Here is a 16381-nt window from a genome sequence, read left to right on the forward strand (position 1 = left end):
AGGGCTTAGGGGTCGGTGCTCGGCAGGGCTGGGGGATTTGGGGAAGGGGGGGTTTGCAGCATCAGCGCTGGGGGATGCAGGCAGCTGCGGCAGGGCGCAAGCAGGGCTTCCCGGCTCCTCACCCGTGGCGAGATGCCCGTGCTCAGGGGCGGCAGAACCCGACGGGAAAGCTGGCACTGGATCCCTGAGGCCCGATCCCTGACCCCTGCCCGTGTCCCTCTGGGGTCTTTCTGAGACCCCCGTGGCAAGAGGGCGCATACACGGTTTTCCACCCACCGTGTCTCAGAGACAAAGTTTCGTGCCCCAGGCAGCAGGCGGTTTCCCCAGTGAAGGAGACAAGTCCTGTTCCGAGATTATTTTCTTGGGGAAAAAAAGAAGAAGAACTTTTTTAATTATCTTGACAACACTGCCTAGTCAGAGCATGTTAAATGCGCCCCTGTGCTCACTGGCTGTAAAGCTGCTATGCTTAAGGTTTTGTTAGTGTCCATTTAAAATGGACACTCCTGTTCTGGAGTAAGGTCGATGCGGAACATGCAAAATGTTTTGTGAAAGAGGCTTTGGAATACCTGATGCTTTTTGACAGCAAAATCCTAAAGGATGGCTCTCTACGGAGCTTTCTGTGCCCCCTAACAGCACACATCTTCAAGCCCAGAGCAGGGCTGTGCGGTTTGATGTTTTATGGTTACTCAGAGAGTGCCAGGTTTGCATTCGAAAGGTGAGTGAACTGCTCCTGGCTTTACAGAAGGGGTTTGTTTAGTTCAGCACAGAGGTCGTTGTCAGGGCAGTATGTGTAAACTTACTTTTGTTGCTGCCCCCCTCACTGTGCAGTCTATGAATGGGAAACCTGCACTCCCGGGGTGACCATATGCTCACCTTTAAGATGCCTCGACTAAAATGAAAAAAGAGCTGGGAACACTTGTGCAATTACAACTGAAAAGTGGAACGAAAACAGCAAATAATGTACAGAAATAATCGTCCAAAAAAAAAAATCTTTTTTTCAGGAGCAGTTGTCTAATGGAGCTCGGTAAAATAAAGAAGCTCAGAAATTCAAACATGGGTAGCGCCTCTGAGAAATGTGCCTCTCACGTAGTTTTATTTGATTGCTGAATCGAACTTCAGAGTGTTCTTGAAGATTACATAAACATCCACCCTGGTGAAGCTGGCTTTGTATGTTCCTGTACTGTAAGTTATGTCAGGCATTTTTTTGTTGTAAATGACTCCATATAACAGAGTGGAGATTAAGCAGAATGTTACAATATACAACACACCAGCCATCTTCACCACAAAGCTTGCAAAAACATTTTCTTAAGACACATTTTGAAATGCTGACCTTTGTAGTCACTGCTTTATGGTGACCCTACAGATGTGTTTACAACACCGAAATCTGGACGGATCTCTCTTGATTCCCTCCTTCCCCCACCAGAATATCGTTTTCATTTTATGTGTGAGCTCCATACTCTCCTAGCTGTCTTATTTGAGCATAAGCTGTGTAAACACAACGGAAGAGATAGTAAGCCCATAAATCACAGGGCTGCCATCCCTTCACACTGGCTGCTCCTTGTGAGGTAAAGTACTGCTGGGAATGAATAAGAGTGGGAGAAGCAGTGCCAACATGAGGGGAAAAAGAAACAAAAGGCATCTAGCCAGTACTGTGTAGCAGTAGTAACGTCGAAGACCAATTTTGATGCTTTCAGAAAAGGATTTGGCCAACAGTTTGTGGTCCTTACTCACCTGAGCAATTGCATTTAGCCTTATGGGAGTCACAGTGTCTCTGCGGGCTCAAAGTGTCATTAATATTTCAGTTGTTTCCCTTCACCACAAGTGCTTTTATAAAGAAGAATCCCAGCCTGTGATTGATTTATTTTTCTGAGCCAGAAAGTTATGCATGAGGATTTACTTGTTAATCCCAATTCAAAATGTCACTTAATCCACCTCTTCATTAGTTCACTTACAGTATTTTCCATAGCTATAAATTCAACATTTCTCCACAGACAGTTTTTTCAGCTACATAAATGCTTTTTAATAGGAACAAATCCTGCAATCGTGAATCAGTAGCAGGCAGAATGCCCGCGGACTGCAGTGAAAGCAAAGATTTCAGGCTGGCCTTTTAGGACTAAAGTCATTTCAGACACAGGCTTTTTTCCCCCCAGAAATAACTCATACACAAATCAAGAATCACTTGACTCGCTCCAGCTAGCATTAGCGACAGTCTGAGCTGCCTGCTGCAGATTAAGAAAATTCTTCACAGACAGGTTCGCTGAAAACATAGTCCCCCCTAGAGGTTGAAAAGATGAAATATTTTAACATCAACTGTACCACAAATATATCCTGCCATTCAGACTTTCAAGTTCTTTCCTTGTGTTTCTACAAAGCTATTCTCTTTTTATTTCAAGGAATCTGTACTCTTCTGGAACACACTGAAGGGATTTCTTGCTGCGACATGATGTATCTGGGTGTCTCTTTTTGTGTTTTGTGGTTTTACCTTCCTATACTTAATGTTATGTAAAAATGCAGTGAAGCTTTTAGCTGAAAATATTGCAGCATGAAAACTCAAGACGAGCCGATCTGATGCTAAAAAATTAAATGAAAAGGGGACATGTTTACTTCTTTCAATTGACACCAACTTCTGGGTAGATATGTATACAAGAACTACAAGTTGACAAAACTACACACACAAAACACGAGCGTACATACATACACACAGTAATAACACTTTGCAGCACTTGCTACTTTTGCTATCTTAACAGCTTCCACTTCACACCACAAAGTAAGGTAAAGGCGGGCAGGTGGATGTCTTTTTTAGTTTACAAATGGGGAGAATGGAACTTGGGAAGGCAAACTGTGATGTCCCAGAGGTCTAGGGTGATCTCAAGGCCATCCTTCCACTACACTGCTTATCTTCACTACCACTGCAAAAATCATGGCTAGATGGTCCTCAACAGTCACGCAGTGCTACACCTACCCATCCTTTCCCACTGATACTGAAAGGTGAGCTGAGATGTGGCCCCACAAGAGGTGTGCTGTTCAATTATGTAAAAGCAGATGCTAGGCTGAAAAAAGACTGCCCCCCCCCCCCAATTAGTCACAGATTCTGCTGATGCTCCTGGAGCGTATTTCAAAAGCACGTACTCCTCTAACGCATAAAAATTATGGGGCTAAAACCCAACCTAATAACCCAATGTAATCTGATCAGTACTTGCTGTGTTTCCTCACATCTACAGGGCAATATTGAATGTGAGGTAACAGGGTGAAAGACAACAAATCAGGAAATTTTTTCAGAGATACAACATTCAAGGCAAAATGCAGGAGAGCTGCCATGGCTTACAGAAAAATCCTGCTCTCAGAATTGTCTTAGGAGCTCCACGTCTGGCATAAGAAGGATTACGACAGATATGCTTGTTAGGGACATACCCTGATTTATCAAAATTAGATTATTGACAACTGGTATGAGTTACAGCAACTTCAGGAGAGCCCAGCTTAGTACTTGGGGACTGAGACAGTATAAATCGCAGTCAGCAAGTGTGTCTTCTAGCAGTCGTATTTCTGTGCCCCATGTATTTATAGAAAAGGGACTGGATCCATACCTTCATTTCCATCAGAAGACTTTGGAGACTCCCTGAAGCACTGCCCTTCACTGCATGCAGAAACAACATCAACGACCTTAGAGATGTCTCATTAGCTGTTCCATGATACACTTTCAGTCACCTCATTTCTTCTCCCCTTCTTTTTCAGGTCAATCCATCTGGCACTATAGCAGGGATAAGTCAGCTCTGTAAGAAAAAGCTGAAGATAGGCAATAGATTTGCTTGTGAAGTTGTGAGAATAACCCTATTTTACAGTAGCAGCCCGTCAAGACAGCATGTCTAGATCATATTCCATGTTTCCTTTCCAATTAATGCCCTAGTCCTTGTGAACAATAAACTGTCCACCTTAGTAATGCATGTGCCTAAATATACGATACATTGCCAAGGAAATATAGGCCTCATTCAGATTAATGTTAATTTTAAAATACAGAGAAATACTTTTTCATTTCCGTGATGCTACTAAAATTGTCACGAATTGTATATAGCATTTTTCAGTTTCTAATAACTCATTACCCATCTCAGGAAGGTTATCCTCTGATAACTGCAGGAAGAAACACTGCAATTTCTACGAGGGATAGGCAAAATCATCTTTTGAAGTGTTTCAAAATAAGAACAGTGTGCACAAGATTATATTTCTATTGGAAGTTAATTTCTCTTCAGTAGTCCTACGACTTCCAATTCAAAGTAGTTGCTCTAGGCATTATTACAAAGCATGTTTTTCTTTCTCTCCCTATGACTATTATTAATGAAAAAATAATTACCTGTACTTATGCAGTCAAGGCATGCCTGCAGCTGCAACAGCAACTTGGCCACACCTATGCTTCTCATTTCCAAACTGAAAGAAAGCTAAAAAAGACAGGGCTATGGAAAAGGTCCATAGTTTTCAACAAACACAGAAATAAGATATCTTAGCTATTACAGTGTCATTAGCTCTACGTACTCTAGCCTGCTTGATATTGCCCTTTATATAATGGCATTACATACAGCCATTATATATAAACTGACATGGTTTTTGGTTGCTTATCATTTTAGTTGAACATTAACAGTTTGGGTTCAAGTTTTCAGAATGTGTGTCTACCATGGCATTTTTGTTGTTGTTGTTCTTGTTCTAACTTCAGCTGGAAAAGCATGGCCATTCCTGAAGAGATTAAAGAAATATTCATTGTCTTACATCTATAAAAAACTCAGGCAACTTCTATTTGACTCTGGCCCTTCAATTTGGGGAGGAGGGAGAGGGGAGGGAGCCTCTGTGTGATGGACCAGCACATTAAAATGTGTTTGTGTTTAACCAGGTGTGAATTGTAAGGTTGGAAAGACTGATGTTCCTTCAAGCAGTCCTACAAGCAGCAAAAGGTTAACAGCATAAATCCAAGATTTCATCACCCCTGTGTGGGCACCATCCCCTTGCAACTTGCTTATCACTTTGCATGGTCCATCTCCAGCAGCTGAGCTTTATCCCCACCCCAACCCCGTAGCCAGCCCGTCACCCAACGGCACATACACAACACGACACAGATGAATACACTTGCTTTGGGCCAGGACTTTGAGGCACCTCAGCTGCTCCATACTGCTGCACGAGGGTACCAGAAATAACACTGAGAAGCCTCATTTTGTTTTCTTTGTATAGTCCAGGGGAAAGCTGAAATGATTCTTTTGCCTCCTCCTGAGCCATTGCAGTGCTGGCAATTCTCCAGGGACAGCTGGGAACAGCGATTCCTATTGGTGTCCTACCACAGATTTCCCAAAGCATTTTGCATGCTTCACAGAAAGAAGACACCCTGGGTAATAGGAACTGATCCTTACATTTTATATTCAGTTTGGGCAACATTCAATTTGGACCAATTTTTTAAATGGTTGTGATTAATAATAAGAAAGTATGCTATATTTGCATGGTATTTTAATGACAAAACTGTGGTAGGGAGAACTTAGTCTTCTTATTATGTATAGACGTATATCTATTGAACTCAATCTCAATCCAGCACCCGCAAACTGTAGCCTCTGAAATTATACTGACAGCAAGCAGCAGAACAAGTAAAGGTGTAAGCATTCAAAGGCCAACCAGAAATCATGGACTCATTTCTTAACATGGCCTTACTAAAAAGAATCAGCCAAGCATCAGTTGCCAGCATCGGCTTTGAAGCAGCACAACGCTTGTGATCTTCCCTGAAAGACAAAAGAGGAAATTCGAAATGACTGATCAAACTGAGCATAAGCCAGGTCACAAGTGGACGTAAGAGGATTAGGCCTCAGGGGCAACAGAGTATGGCATTACTCATAAATCCACAATTGAAAAAGTGCACTGATTGTAGAGTACTGTTAACTGATGTGGTGCAGGTGTCATTTCTGTACCACATACAAACAAGATCCAAGTGCTCTTTTGGGTTTATTGCAAATCTGTGAGTAATACAATGATCTACTGTGGAAGTTGTTTTGTGGTGGTGTTGAAAACAGTTAACAGAGACTGTTAAAATAGAGCTCTTAATTTTGAGCCAGTCCCTGGTCTTGGTCCAACAAGTTCAAGTTTTTCTTTGTTTTTATAGGAATTCCATGTAAAACTCTTAACTGTAACCCAACTATAAATTCAACCACTGACAAAGTTTGGGATTTTCATTTACTTTATCTCTTGAAAATATTTAATGCGGTACTGCCATTGGAAAGCTATGCCTGATCAAGTAATTTGTCATCAACTGAACTTCAAGAAAAAAGGAACAGAATTCCCCAAAAGGACAAAACAGCGGAGTTCCGCCTTTTTGCGGCAAGATCAAAATTACAGAAAAAGCCCTCAAAAATGTGGATTTTTCCCTACAAAGTCTTTGTGAAAGAAGCTCCTTCTTTATGGGTCCACAGACTAGATCTTTGCCTGAAACTTTGAGAGCAATGATGAATTACGAGGAATGACTGCCATTATACTTCAGATGAAATCTTGTGTAGCTAGGTGAAAAAGTATGTCTGTTTTATCTTTTGCTCTAAAAAAACCCCTAAACAACAGCAAAAATCAGTGCACAACAGGACTTATATTGTCACTCTGTAAAAAAAAAGGGACCAATACCCTGAACAACTGAAAGCAGGTGCCTCCAGTAAACTATCATCTCCACAGAAATGAGAGGCCAGTTTGCCAGACTCCACTGACTTGATTTGAGCTCTACAGGGTTCCTCCTCAAAGTGTTTGATTTTCACAGAGTGAGAGATATCTTTCCTTTCTTTTCCATAAATAGTAAAGATTAAACTTCTTTTCATGGTTGTTCGAGGAGGAATAATACATTTTTCTGCTGCCTGCCGCCCGAAACAACATATAACATGGGCAAAATGCAGCTTTATACACAGCAAATGTTATTTACATTAGTCATTAAGTCTTTTACAACATGTGCATGATTCCACTGAAGCCTATGGAAGGAGATACTGATCATAAGTCGACAGCAAAACCTTCAAGATAAATTTTATTTCTAAGAAGAAAGATGTTTTTGTATTTATTTTCAATTTAAACAAAGTATCTCCACACTTTCTCTGTTTTCCCAAGTACTTTCAGAGATGAAAGAAATATTGAGAAAGCAATTATTGCATTCTTTTTAAAAGTGTAACCTTACAAGCTACGCCTAATTCATATTGGTCCTCCCCAAAATGTACCACCTTCTTCTGCTTTAGGCACCTTCACTTTCTTTAGGCAACCAATTTCTGCATTTATAGATAGTATCTGGCTACAGAACAAACCCTTTATGCTAACTGAACTCAACTGGAAGGATAAATCATCTTGGTTTGGATCAAAGTGATGCTGTAATAATTACTTAGGCTTGTGGAGATTTTCGCTTTTGTTATCATTTCCATGTCTTGGAACAACAACTGCAAAATTTGCCCCTGGGATTTTACTAATGTAAATACCTTTGACTCTTTCCTGGGCTCAGGTCAGCCTTGGATTATCATCCCTGAAGTGCACAGGACAACGGCCACCTTGTTCCTCACGTGCATTTGTCTCCATCAAAGAACCATATCATAATTTGAGATAAGTAGCGAGTGCTGAAATACAAACCTCTGCTGTGCCTTACCAACACCATAGCAATTCTGTCCAGAGAACTTAAAAGGCTTTGGAGAGCAAAAATGATATCGGCTCAAGATTTAGTAACTCTACAATAGGTACCCATACTGCTTGTAAAAGAAATGTTAGAAATTTTCTCATGGTGTCCCTCAAAACCAGAGTTGGGCTCAGACATCCCAGATCCACTGTCAGCCAAAGAGCTGGACTGCGGTTATGTTAATCCCAAGTCAGGAACTCTTCTAAAGTGCTAATTTGATTTATATTCCCATATAATGGAACAGAAGTCTCACAACATAAAGAAACCAGACATCTATGCTTTGGCTGGATATTCAGCACTATAGGCAGTATCAGTTTACATAGTAATATCAGTGCAGGAACTGATTAATCTTTAAAATATTCTGAGGGAAAATGTGGATTATTTTTTCAGCCAGATCGGTTCATTGATATGGTTTGCAGTTATGTTGGCATGGCAGAGCAAGAGATCTGAAAAGACAGCAGCAAGCTGCCAGAGTCAGGAGACAGGAACTCCTTAGAGTTGGCATTAGCACTGAAATCTCTGTATGTCTTTTCTCTTGCATATTAACTAATTATTAAATTATGGGGCAAGTGTGGAAAAAACCCACTTTTTATACTATTGACAGATCTTGTCCCAGTGAATAGATTTTTAAAATATCTAATTAAATAAAAATGCGTGCTTCAGGAGTTCCGTCTTTTCCAGTTTATTAAAGCACTAATGTGATAAAAAAATCAATGTATGGACTTGGTGGAATACCCATTTGTCATTTGTCATCACGCGACTGGAATGGGAACAAATGAGATTACTGCGAGAGAAGGACAAAGGCTCCAGGAACAGATGGGTGGGTGGAGGAAGACACGGCAGACTAATCAAAACAGCACAAAGCAAAGAGTGGGACAGCAGTAGTCAATAAAGTGTTACGCACCAAAGCAAGTCAAAAGAGGAGATCTTACACTGAATGAGGAACTGGCCATTTCATGCATCAGTTAATGTAATTTAATTTGACTGAGATGGGTAAGAGGTCAAAAACCAAAATGGACAGAGGTTCACAGGTTCTAGTTTCTGCACAGGACCTCAGCAGTGCAGAATAGATCACTTCTTCAAGCTGCCAGAAGCAGAGGAAGAGGAAATGGAGGTGTCCTCATCCCCTCTGCAAAGACAGAGAGGCCTTTTGGAAGTGTGGCTTTTATTTGCGCACTGACAACAGAGAACTCTAGGAAGTGACATCTTCTTTATGTGCAGTTTACCATCTATTTCCTAAAAGCGTACTTGTTCTTTCCTTTAGGTGTATATTTTGCTTTTGCTGACAGCATGAGTAAGTGCTTTTATGACATACACACACACACACACACACACAAAAAGTTACTGCTTGAAAATGTTTAACTCATTCTCCTGTATGTGCTCTTGAAGACTAAAGTCAAAAGGACAGAAATATTCCTTATATTTGTAAAAAACCAAAACCCTCTTCCGTGCCTTTTGCTGCCAAAGCAGACAAAAAGAGCAAACATAGGCAATTGTGGAAATGTTAGCAGGAATTAGACCTCTTTCTGAAGAAGTAAGTGGTTTTACACCTCTTTTCTCCTCTTAAATTTTCCCGGCAGTTTTCACAAAAGAAAACAAGGAGAGAAAATATCAGGTTTTAATTCTTTTTTCGTCAACTTTAATTGTTCCACATTCTTTTTTAGTCAGACGGATCTTTTAATGAAGATGAGTTTGGCCATTTTTGTTCTCCCAAATGCAGTCGGGAGCTGGTCCAATGTAGGACAGAGCAGAGCAAGCCCCCCAGTGTAATTTGTAGCTGAAATGGGACTGTTCTGTTCTTTGCGTACAACTGTTCTTGCCGAAATCAATTGGACCACCATGAATCAAAAAAAAAAAAAAAGGGCAAAAAAAGCGCCTTGAGCTCACACCTATTCCTGTAGTAGCTGATCTGTAGGAAGAGGCTTTGGGGATGGGTCTCCAGCTGGCTGGGTCTCCAGCTGGCTGGCTGTTTGGGTCCTGCTGCCAGTTTACTGCCCTTCCAGATATGCCAGGACAACTGCATGTGTAATTGCTACTTACCCTCATTCTGTCAGTATGATTTGAGTGTAAAAGGTGTTTCTGCTAAACTAGGTCATTTGACGGAACCGGGCTAGGGAGTGGCTCCATGTGAAGAAATGCCAAGAGACTGGAGGGGGTCATAATTTCTGGTGTAGTGGAGAAAACAGCTCCAGGTGAGCTGCAGTAACAAATTTCTTATCCCAAGGCAGCTGCACCCAAGATGGCATATTGGGCTCAGGTGATCTAGAAGATAAAATAAACATATATGTAGACAATACATTTTTTTGCTATCTTTCCTTCTTCTCTTGTGGTTTACCCTTGGTGCTATCATTAAACGATACTGTTGTTTAAAGGGGTGATTGACCTTATGATGTTTGTGAAAGAAAAGCTTTATGTACAGAGCCTAGCAGCACAGGCTGTGTGAGTATGTGCTACGTACGATGAACAATGCAGTGCTTTCCATGTATGAGAGAATCACGTGAAGAAAGCCAGAATCGTGACAACGAATGGGGAGACATCAGAGAGACAGAGCAATAAGAAGTGTAGCTAGCTGCAACAATAATCACTTTATTGAAACAAAAAAGGACTGTATTAGTATGGGCTGCATTAGTTTACTGAACACTGGCTTGATTAGATGAAACTGGCATAAATGTTTGAAAAAAATATACTTAGACAACAGCTGTCAGTCAGCCTGTGTTAAAACAGAAGGATATTTCAAGCTGATTCTATCCAGTGTTTGGTTCTTGTCCAAAAAGTCATTAGGTGTATGAAGGAGGAAAGAGTACATGTTAAAAATCTGTGGCCATGTCAAGATGAAAGAGACCTGACAAGTACTTTAAAATTTTGATGATCGTAAGAAACTGGAGAGGTAGTTTGAAGTCAGACAATCAATTTAATAATGTCCAGTGCTTTGCCCTTCAACAAAGTGTACAGAAAAGCAGAATATAGCACAGAATAGTGCTGCAGAAAAGATTCTGCTCATCCTAAAGAGGCACAGACTGAAGGCGAGTGAGCGATATGAAGCTGTTACATTAGCAGAAGTGCTGTATGTCAGGCATGAGCAATAGTCCTCTCCGCTCTGCAGGAGTACTATGTTTGCTTTGAGCATTATTGTTTTGAGAGAAACACAGACAAACTGGAGAGTTCAGAAGGGAAGAACTAGAGTCTGGAAGCGTGTCCCCCTGAGACAGGTTCAGAAGTTAAGTTTGCTTAGTCTAGAAAAGAGGACTGAAAAGAGATGTTGTGGTCCCTGCATATGGAGAAGATGTTTTAAAGACATGACAGCTCAGCTGTTTTTTCTGTTATATGGTATTGCCAAGAGGTCCCATCCCATTCTTCCAAGTGAACTGTGAATAAATAAAACTTTGTATCTCCCCTCAGAATATCTTTTCCCTCTGATCAGCATCTAACGATGGAGTCCCTCAGGAATCCATCTGCTGGCAGCTACTGCTAACTAAGGAGACTTTTCTGTCATCTATCCCTGCAGTTATAAAACCTGTAAATGATTTACCAGTTTGGTATTATTTTTAGTAAGATTCCAAATACTTCCAAGTGAAAAGGACACAAAGAAAAAAGACTTTATATAACTCATCACAAGTGGCTTGACAAAATTCACAGTTAAGATGTCCCTGTTTTCATGAGCTTTCATGTATTTATTTGAAGCAATGTTACTGGATTGTGTCCATGAAACATCATTAAAAAGGGATGTTAATAAGAAGATCACCAGAACATTTGAGTCATGGCTAAAAAGAGAAACCGAGAACATACTTTCCAAATAAAATAAATTTCACTGGAAATGTGTGAAATTAAGTCATAACTGCAATGAAAAATATGGTCAAAGGAAACAAAACCCTAGAATGCAACATCTGCTTTCCCTGTGTTGTCTGCCATTTCCCCAAAAAATTGTCTGATGGAGCACTTGCAAGAGAAGCTAATGCAAGAATTTTTTGTCCTTTGGTATTTGGAGATCATTTCCAGTGCTATGGAGTATGATGGAGATTGCTTGGAGTAAAAATTGAATTTGGAAAATCGATGGTTATGGAGTGTACCAAAGGAATGACTTGGAAATGCATTTCTTGCTTCTAACTGCATCACGTAGGAAATTCCTCCATGTGCCACATCATGCCATGGCATGGAGGACTCTGCTCACAGAGAAGATGAAGGAACAGTTTGGTCTCCGTAATGTGCAAATTACTACTTGTTCTGGTAAGAGTATTAGAAAGGATGTCTGATCAGGCTAATTATTTTTTGTGTTAATTATCTTTTAAATTTCAGAAATTATAAAGTTTAACTTTTCATTGTATATGTATTATGTAAATATATCCATGGTATACTGTTACAGGTACAAAAAAGACTATTCTCAGGGAAAAAATATCAGTGATACCTATAAGGAAAAAAAGCTCTTCAGAAATTGGAATGCCATTATTACAAAAATATCTGAAATAAACCACAATCTCAGACTTTAAATTCTGAAATACACACTAAAATGAACCATAATAGTTTCTTGTTAGGGAAAAAGGTTACCAAAAAAGTATTTTGGATTCTGGAAAATTCCATATATGGACAAAAAAATATTATGTAGTAGAACAGCTTGGTGATGCTCAGTTATAGTAAAAGCTAGTTTAAATTTAGGTACAAAACCCAAGGGTGTGTCCAAGAGCCAGAAGTTTGGAAAAAATGTTGTATCAATTGGCTTGTTAGAATTACTTTGTTGTAACAGTTTAAGTTGTGATTAAGGACAGTCAAGGACATGTGATTTAAATTTTTTCAGTTTATCACCCCTCCTCCTCAGTATATGAAATTGTTAACATTTTATTTGCCTTTTTAAATGGCTGCTGCCTCACTGTTTTACCTTAATGAAAGAATAGGAAATGGAAGGCAGGAGCTCTGAATCCCTATCTCACAGCCCAGTCACAAGACTGAGAGTGGAGACCAGAGTGGGAGTCAGAGATCCACACAACTGCAGACAGCACATCCTTCTGAGACCGGTATCCAAAAAAGATTTTAAATGAAAAACAAACAATGGTTTTATGGTTTTAAGTGCAAATCTTACTGGAAAATAGGAGTAATCTGCTGTAATACTGTGAAGGAGGGGCAGTTTATCCTAAAGGCAAAGGTTTGGAAAATATCTTAATCCTGGGTTGTGGATACATCACTTGGGTTAATAATGTGCCCCCCAAAATTACATGTATGACCTCTGTGGAAAGAACACAGGAAAAGATCTGAGTTTAATGGAATGTATGCACACCTACTACTTCCCATGATGTGCGGTAACAAAACATTGTTGACTCGGCTGTGAGTATGCTAAAACTTTTTAGCCAAGTGAAGTAGGGGTAAATCTGAGATGCAGGGAAAATGAGAGACATGAGTTATCATTGGTATGTTTGTTACAAAGAAGCAGAAAGCCAAATCTAGTTTTATGAGAGAAAAAAAAAATTGCCCAGCATCTGACTTCTTTAAAAGGCCCAAGGATTCCTCATAGCAGTCTGATGCTTCTCTGATGTCAAGAAGTGAATCTGGTTTTAAGTTTCACCCAGAATTTGTAACCGGTGATTCCACCATCTGTAACTATGAGCACTGAAACTGGGTGTCTCCTACATTTGACCAAATACAACCTTACTGTGTTTTACTCAAAAAACCTGCCTGGTGGTAGAGAACAAACTGAACCTGAGTAATTTGAATGCATTAACTCCACAGTTGCAGGTATGAAGAACCGGTGGCAAGAGAGGCAGTTGAAGAGGATCTGCACCCTGGGACACAGGTGGGACAAGGCTATCACTGTGCAGTGTGCTTCCAGTCTACAAAAGGTCAGGGGAATTTCTGATGTTAGTAAGGATTTTCTGCCTAGCAAGCACAAGCATGCATCTCTTCTGGAAGAAGCAGAAAAATGCCTGGTAGATATGGCAAACCTCTTGGCACCAGGACAACTACTGGACTACATACTGTAGTGGCTGTACATGAAGCTGTTATGGATATAGAAACAAAATAAACCTGCTCTCCTTCTTGCATGAAATATCAGTTATTTTTCTTATCCTCCTAAAAAGATAACTATTTTCTTTTAATAATAATGCCACAAAAGTTGAAAAAATATCAAAAGCCAAGGCTTAGATTCAGTTTTCCTAGCATTTTCCAGTTTGAATCAGAACTTCAGTTATTTTCACAGGTGTTTTAATTTAATGTCAGTTTTTTTAGTTTTTTATTTAACTTCATGTGTTGTTAAATTTCTGAATGTACATTTCTAAGCTTGCTATACTGGACTTCTAAGAAGTCTACGGCGTTGTTGCATCAGCCCAGGTGAAATTAGTACAGCAGAAAACTGCACAAAAATATTTCAATTCTCAAAGCTGAAATTCCCTATCTGCATGATTTTGTAATGACATCTGATAGCTCTTCACTTGATGTGGGCTTATGGAAATCCATTAGGCCTTGAATTCAAATGCTGTATTCTGGACCCTGGATGTAAATGGGAGGCTTCCATACAACTTGATTTTCAAATTAGCTGGGAGTTTGCGAAGTTAGTAAATACTCTACAGGGAACAGAGTTGATTTAATGTACACCAAATATAAACAAACCCAGACACATTACAGAAAGGCCAGTGCTGTATCACAAGTTAGATTGGTTTCCTTAGAGCAGATGGTGCAAGTAAAGGTTGTAGATGTATTAGAAGTTGTGAAATATTTTTCTTAAAATATCATCTCTTTCCCCTTCCTCGGTTCCTTCTATGTTCATTTACCTTTTGTTTCTCACTCTTTTTTACTCTCTTATCCTTTTTAAAATTTCCTTTTCTTAATTCTAATTTCTTAAAATTTTTATTTTCATTTTTTCATTTTTGTTTCATTTTGATTTTTAGTTCCTAAACGAAATATAAGCCAAATGACATTGCAATTCCAATCGAACTTTCTGACCACATTTTTTTCCAGCAAACTTCAAATGAAGCAGAAACATCCATTCATTCACCTGGTGATAATCATTAAAGCACACTGAAATCAATTTACACTGGCTTAGAATCCAGTTGAGTTCAGTCACACGTCTTTAATTACGGTGCTTAAGAGCGAAGCCAGTAAAACAAGTCATTTAATTTTGTATTTTACACCATAAATCCCGCTAACTAAAGCCAAGAGGTATGAGGGTATCCCGCACAATTAACTTCTCATCAGCACAGCGTGTTTCGCTGCTGCCATCTTCTGGCAAAAGGGACAGTTCTCCTACAACTGTCCTGATGGCTTTTGAAATATTTAATCTTCTTTTCTCTTTAACAGTATCAGAACAAGTTTTTGCTCATTTTCGCGTTAGATAATTTATCTATAAGCTTTGCAATGTGGTCTGAGCCAGTTGTAACTCGTCCACATGAAAAGACTTTTGAAGATAATGCAAATCTAAAAATTAGCATTTAAAAATATCCATTTTATTACTGAACATGGTATTGCTAGACAACATCTTACATATATTACTGAATGCAGCTGTTTAAGAAATGTTTTTGCCAATATTTATGCTGCTCTTATTTTACTTATAGATAGCAAATAAATTATTCATGTCTAGGCCTGATTCTGTCTGTAAGTTCATATTTACTATACCTTCCCATTTTAATATTTTAAAAAATATAAAAATATTTGCATTATTTTTTAAGCCTCTATATTTGTGGTCAAATAATGCAGTGATGTTCTCTCAGCTGTCCCTTACCCCTACATAATCAGTATTTGAAAGCTATACAAAACTGCCTATTTCTCCTGAACTTTTTTCTTACAGCACTTAAGTCCATGGAGTCTGAGGTGCTCTGATGTCCCTCTGAGCACACTTTAGCTGACTGAAACACTCTAAAATCTCACATCATTGCTGCAGATGAAGAGGAAGTGGCTATTACAGGCAGCAGAAGTGGTGTTGGGTGTTCCGCAGGTAGCAGAGGTCCAAGCCAAGCCATAGCCCTGACCCCTGATTTAGACTCTACAAAGTAAGTGTGCTATGCCAGCGTTTCTTGAACGCTCAGATCTTGTAATAAACACCTTTCTTAAGCTAGGCTACTGAGTAAGTTCACCAAACACACCTAAGGCCTTGGGACCGACTGCTCTGGGAGTCCATGGCCACCACGAGAATGTGCTGAGAGAAAGTAACCTTCCTAAATGAAAATATTATTATTATACAAAAAACAAGAGCAGGGAGAGAAGTGGAGTAAGGTTACAAATCAAAAAGCCGTGCCTGAATATCACATCCTTTTCTTTGAGATGTTGGTAGCCTCCAACCCTGATGCCGAGCCGAGCCTCAGGACCGGGCTAAGCAAAGCAGCCGCAGTCCCGCTGTCCAGGTCTGAGAGAAACTGCTCAGCATCTCTTCCGCTCTTTATGCCCTGGGAAATCAGTCATTGCTCCATCCGATGTTTTATTTTTTTGTCTCCTTTGAGAAGAGTACTCCCATTAGCTGATCCATCCTCGACTGAATCTCTGCCTCAGAGGAACGGTAGCTAGGTCTCCCCGAGTGCCACCCCATCCCTCAGCCCCTTGCCACCCCCGTGGTGGCCTACGGCCCTGCTGCCGGGGGAAGCCTGGTTACGTTTCTCCTTGCAGGAGCGAGGGGAGGGGGCAGGGGTGTGGGGACGCGGGCCCCGCAGCCCCTCTTCCCGCCCTCAAGGGTGCTGGCAGCGGCTCCGCCATCTTGAGCTGCTGCGGCCACTCACAGGCCGCCTCCACGCCCGCCGCCCCGGCCACACACCCCAGGGC

This window comes from Haliaeetus leucocephalus, unplaced genomic scaffold (assembly GCF_000737465.1).
Source record: "Haliaeetus leucocephalus isolate CR32 unplaced genomic scaffold, Haliaeetus_leucocephalus-4.0 Scaffold174, whole genome shotgun sequence".
Lineage (NCBI taxonomy): Eukaryota > Metazoa > Chordata > Aves > Accipitriformes > Accipitridae > Haliaeetus > Haliaeetus leucocephalus.